Source organism: Pelobates fuscus, chromosome 5 (genome assembly GCF_036172605.1).
Source record: "Pelobates fuscus isolate aPelFus1 chromosome 5, aPelFus1.pri, whole genome shotgun sequence".
In the NCBI taxonomy this organism is placed as follows: domain Eukaryota; kingdom Metazoa; phylum Chordata; class Amphibia; order Anura; family Pelobatidae; genus Pelobates; species Pelobates fuscus.
Genome location: NC_086321.1, coordinates 171,679,778 through 171,685,777, shown reverse-complemented (window position 1 = coordinate 171,685,777; position 6,000 = coordinate 171,679,778).

Here is a 6,000-nt window from a genome sequence, read left to right as displayed (position 1 = left end):
TTCCATACCTGAGTAGGCACATGCGCTAGTTTAACCATATGACTAGTAAGCTCAGCTATTGCTTGCCCTTCGTCATCTATTTGAAGACAGCAATTGCTCAGGTTAAACTTCCCACATACACCTCCCTCTACTGCCAATAGGTAATCCAAGGCTAATCTATTTTGGTACACTGCTGTCCTCATCCTGGTATTATCCTTCGCTAGAAGATTGAGCGCTTGCGAGGTTTCATTAGTAATTATCTCAACCACCGCCTGTAACCTTATAATGCGGTTGAGCATATATATTGGGGTCCTATACCCGAAAGTACCATCCTCTGCCCAAGTGGCTGGCCCATAATAGTCTATAATACGCTGGGGAGGCCATTCATCATCTTCCCAGGCGCCTATCTATATGGGTCCTCTTTTCTTCCTATGATTCACATCATACACTTTAACTCCCAAAGTCTCACCTGTTTCAATAGGTAACAAGAAGAAGGATGGTTTGAGCATACCCAACACACATGCCCCTTCCCAGTCCTGTGGCAACTCCGAATAGGCCTTCTTACCACAGATCCAGTACAAATTTGCTGGGGCTTTCCAACTAGATGTGATGGATAAGTCAAACCATACGTCCTTTAAATTGGCATATCTTGCAAACGGGTTAGATGGTTCTGAGACATTTGAAGCCGACCACCAAGTTGTATTCTTTGTATCATCATCATAAGCTTTTTGCCCTAGACAAGTTAATTCTCCTACAGAAGTATTAAACATCATTCCTTTCCTTGCTATGCAAACATAACCTATGATGGAGGTTTTCAATCTCCACTCAGATTTACCTCTAACACTCATCTGATAATCGGCTTGTGAAGATATTAATTGTTCAACTGCCTCAGAACCGGACATTACCTCCTTTGCTTCCCAAGGCCATTGGTCTCCCATGTTAGTACCTCCACACACATAGCAGTTGGTTACATTAAGACTACCAGCAATACTCTCAGCTAAATCTATGAACAGGTTTTTAGCGTTATGGGGGATCTTATTATCTATACTCATCTCTTCATAAAAAGAATGGAATACCTGATGAGTTTGGGAGGTTACAGTATCGGTCTCTATACCTATAAACAATATTGTCCCAGGGTCTAATCCCGTCCCATATATTTGAAACCCAAATAAGTTACCATATCTCTCTAAGAATTGGTCAGGATTATTTATAAGAATATGGACTGGATTGCATTCCATAGACTTACAGTATGGATTGGTAGGCAACTTAGTAACAATCATATCCTTGTCTGCTGTCTGTCCCCAAGTTGCCCACCCCACACAAGACCAATATGGGCAAAAATTATATTCTCTATTTGGGCATTTTGGACTCACATACTTATTTTTACTACTGGGACAAATATATTTATCATTAGACCCATACGTTCTCTCCCATCTAAGATCCCCACATACATTCCACGGCTTTCTACCACTTGATATCGCTTTACATGCATCAAATAGCAGAACACCCGAAGAATGTACGGATTTTAACACTGTTTTATTTATTAGGGTCCCCTGAGGATCTCCATTCCTGAGGGTCAACCAAATTGTACGGGGTTGATACTCTGGATTGAAGCACTTAGGTTCTCCTACTCCTAAATGGCATACACTATACTCTACATTTAAGTATCTACACCTAGACACATCTCCTTTACACTCATATTGCGAATGCCAAATTAGGGTCTGGGAAATATGATTACCTGTTCTTGTAGTCTTAATGCAAACCTCACAGCTAGGAGTGTCGGTACCTCTACCTTCCCGAATATAAAAGGACATATAAATAAACAATATCATTAGCACATCTTTCGTCGGCTGCATCCTCAATCTTCGTCCATGCGATGGCACCTCAGCTTCCAGGATGTAAGGGCTGCAGGGAATGGAGTTCTGCTTGTCTTCACAGGGGTCCCTTCGAGACTTTCCTGGCTTTTTAACAACACGTTGGTGAGCGGACAGGCTTTATTATGGCCGTCTAAACACTCACCAATGTCTGAAACAATAAAATTTGTAATCCACAAGATTTCCTCGTCACTCCGACTGAGTCGTGCACTTTAACCAGATCTTGCAGGGATTCTCTGGATCTGTTGTAGCTTGCTAAGAATCTACTGCTGCTGGTTTAACCCTGGAGTGATGAATCCACGGAGTCACTTCGGCCACTTTTATCGCTGTAGGGGTAGACAAAAGAACAACATAAGGACCTCTCCACTTAGGCCCTAACGGTACATTATTCCACTCTTTAATCCACACTTGGTCTCCTGGATGGTAACTATGAACAGGGGGATAAATATTCACAGGTAATCTTTCTTGTACCCATTTCTGTACCTCCTCCATAGTCTTACCCAACTCTACAACCTGCTGCCGGGTAATTCCTTCTCCCAACTGACTCAAATCCCCCCTTAAGTTTCCAAGTACGGGAGGTGGACGCCCATACATGATTTCAAAAGGAGAGAGACCCATCCTTCTGGTAGGTGTACTTCGAATACGCAACAGAGCTATAGGCAAAAGAACGTTCCACTTAAGTTGGGTCTCCTGACACATCTTTGCCAACTGATTCTTAATAGTTCTATTCATTCTTTCTACTTTACCAGAACTCTGCGGTCTATATGCTGTATGAAGTCTCCACTTAATACCAAGCATATGAGTCAGTTGTTGTAGGCACTGATGAACAAAGGCTGGACCATTGTCCGATCCTATAGAGAAGGGTAGTCCATATCGGGGTATTATTTCTCGTAGCAGGAATCGCACAACTTCTCCTGCTTTCTCTGTACGAGTAGGACATGGTTCTACCCAGCCTGAATAGGTGCACACAACTACTAGTAGGTAGCGGTGTCCACAAGATTTAGGCATAACTGTATAATCAATTTGCAGATCGGACATAGGGAGTCCCCCCATATACTGAACTCCTGGTGGTTTTACTGGTCCTTGCCTTGCATTATTTTTAGCACATGTTACACATCTTTGTACAATGGCTTGAGTTAAGTTGGACAATCTTGGTATGTAGAAATGTTTTCTGAGAGATTCTTCTGTACTCTCTCTTCCAGAATGTGTCCCGTTGTGATAGTTTTGGACAATTTCTACCGCTAGTGATGCTGGAATAACTATTCTCCCATCTTCTAACTGATACCATTTGTTCTCCAGGTACTTTCCATGTTCAGTCTTTAACCACTCCTCTTCTTGAGCTGTATAAACTGGAGTCCATTGAGACAGTGGAGTCGGTATAAGAGCAGCTATATGTTCCACATATTCCTGTCTTCCTGATTCAGCGGCACGCTTAGCTGCATTATCTGCCATCCGGTTTCCTTTGGTTTCATCACCATCGCCTCTCAGATGCGCTCGACAATGTATAATACCGACTTCTTTCGGTTCCCATACTGCTTCCAATAGTTGTAGTATTTCAGCTGCGTACTTGATTTCTTTACCCTCTGAATTTAATAGTCCTCTTTCTTTATACAAAGCTCCGTGGGCATGAGTGGTTAAAAACGCATACTTGGAGTCCGTGTAGATGTTCACTCTTAAACCTTCAGCCATTTGTAACGCTCGTGTTAGTGCTATCAATTCTGCCTTTTGTGCTGATGTTCCTTTTGACAGTGGCCGAGCTTCTATCACCTTGTCTATTGTTGTTACTGCATATCCTGCATAGCGAATCCCTTCTTTCACATAACTACTGCCGTCTGTATAATATTGGACATCAGGGTTCTGGATGGGAAAGTCACGAAGATCTGGTCTACTTGAAAATACTTCTGTAACGGAACGCAGTATATTAGTCCACGATATCCGTTGGTATCCTCAGGAAATCCACAGTCAAGACAGAAAGTACGGCAATATTCCCCATCCTCCCAATAACCGGACGAAACACAGTTTGGGAGTCAACTAACTCGCTTTATTCACAGACTTCCGTATTTATGCAGTTCCCCGTGCAAGGGGTTTCCTTACAGTTATTACAGGGGATTTCTCCCATCAGGCATTGCAATTATCCCAACAGGCATTGCTGCACGAGGGGGATACTCCCACTAAAATGGACGATTAAGTGGATTATCCCCTCGTGGAGCAAAACCGACAATTTATACAGAAATCTGTAGTTTATCCATTACAGCTCGCTTTTAGATGAATGACCGTTCGGTAGATAGCTGGGGTCGGTGGGCACATTTAGTGAGAATACCGCTCCGATCCCAGCTAAACTAACCGAACGCCGCACAGAATACATCCAAACAGGGAATTCGGTCTAAAAGTACCGAATATATATGGGGCACATAATGTACTAAACGCGGTACTCCACACCGCTCTGGAAGTCCAGCGGTGTTCGAATCATTGAGTAGCCGTTTTCGGTTCCAGGCTCTCGACGACCGAACACCGCTGCAGAGACAAAGGATCCAAGATGGCCGACCGCCGCATGGTCGGTAGCCGATCGGCGGCCACCAAGGAGAGCCTTTAAATACCGATTGCACCCGGAGTGCAATCGGTTACTTGGTGCCACACGACTGGTGAAGGTGTGGTCTATTTGGGGAGCCCATGTTCGTACGGCGAACGGCTGTACATAGCATTATCACAGGTAACAACTTGCAGTATACATTCAGCCTATGGACAACATACGATACATATAAGTCAGAAGTGGCTGGGTTTGCCACAATGCTCCCCCAGAACCAAGCCGGCATACACAGTCTGATCCCAACGGATCGGCTTGGGGATGTCCGGGGGAGTACTCACAGATCATTTTTCTAATTCTGTTTGTCTGGATAACCCGTCGGCGTTACCGTTTTGTTTTCCTGGTCGGTAGTGGATGGTAAAGTCAAAGGGCTGCAGCGCCAAACTCCAGCGCAGCAGCCTGGCATTGTCTCCAGATACACGGTTTAGCCATACCAACGGGTTATGATCTGTGAGTAAGGAAAAAGGTTGTCCATACAAATACGGCTGTAACTTTTTAAGGGCCCACACCACGGCCAGGCATTCTTTCTCAATGGCGGCGTAGCTTACTTCGCGGGGTAATAACTTGCGGCTTAAGTAGGCTACGGGATGTTCTCCGCCATCGGCTCCCACTTGGCTCAGCACTGCCCCCAATCCAAACATTGAAGCGTCTGTGTGGACAAGAAATCTTTTAGTTGGATCAGGAGCCATTAACACAGGAGCATTAGTTAGTGCGGTCTTGAGCTGTTGGAATGCCTGCTCACACTCTGGGGCCCAGACAACCAGTCGGGGAAGGTTCTTTTTGGTCAGGTCCGTCAGGGGTTTGGCCAGGGTACTGTAGTCGGGTACAAATTTCCTATAATACCCTGCAGTCCCTAGAAACGCTAGCACCTGGGTTTTGGTCCTGGGGGTAGGCCATTTGGCCACGGCCTCAATTTTGGCTGGCTCGGGTCTCTGCTGCCCACACCCTACCCGGTGTCCTAGGTACTGCACCTCGGCCATCCCTATGTGGCACTTACTCGGTTTCAGCGTTAACCCCGCTCCCCCAATACGATCTAGGATCGCCCCTATATGTTGGAGGTGATCTTCCCAAGTCTGGCTGAAGATGGCTATGTCGTCCAGGTAGGCACAGGCATAGTCCTGGAAGCCGTCCAGTAGTCGATCTACCATCCGCTGAAAAGTAGCCGGCGCGTTTTTCATCCCGAAGGGCATGACCTTGAACTGGTACAGGCCAAACGGGGTGACAAACGCCGACTTGGGGATGGCATCATCGGCTAAAGGAATCTGCCAGTATCCCTTACATAAGTCAATTGTAGTGAGATACTGGCCCCGTGCCATTTTATCTAGCAGTTCGTCTATACGGGGCATCGGGTAGGCGTCAGACACGGTCTTGTCATTCAGCCTCCGGTAGTCAACGCAGAATCGGGTCGTGCCGTCCTTTTTAGGTACCAGGACTACCGGCGATGCCCAGGGGCTATCGGAGGGCTCGATAACCCCTAACTGCAGCATCTCATCCAGCTCGGCCTTCATATGAGTCCGGACCGATTCCGGGACCCTATATGGGGCCTGCCGCATAGGTAGCTGT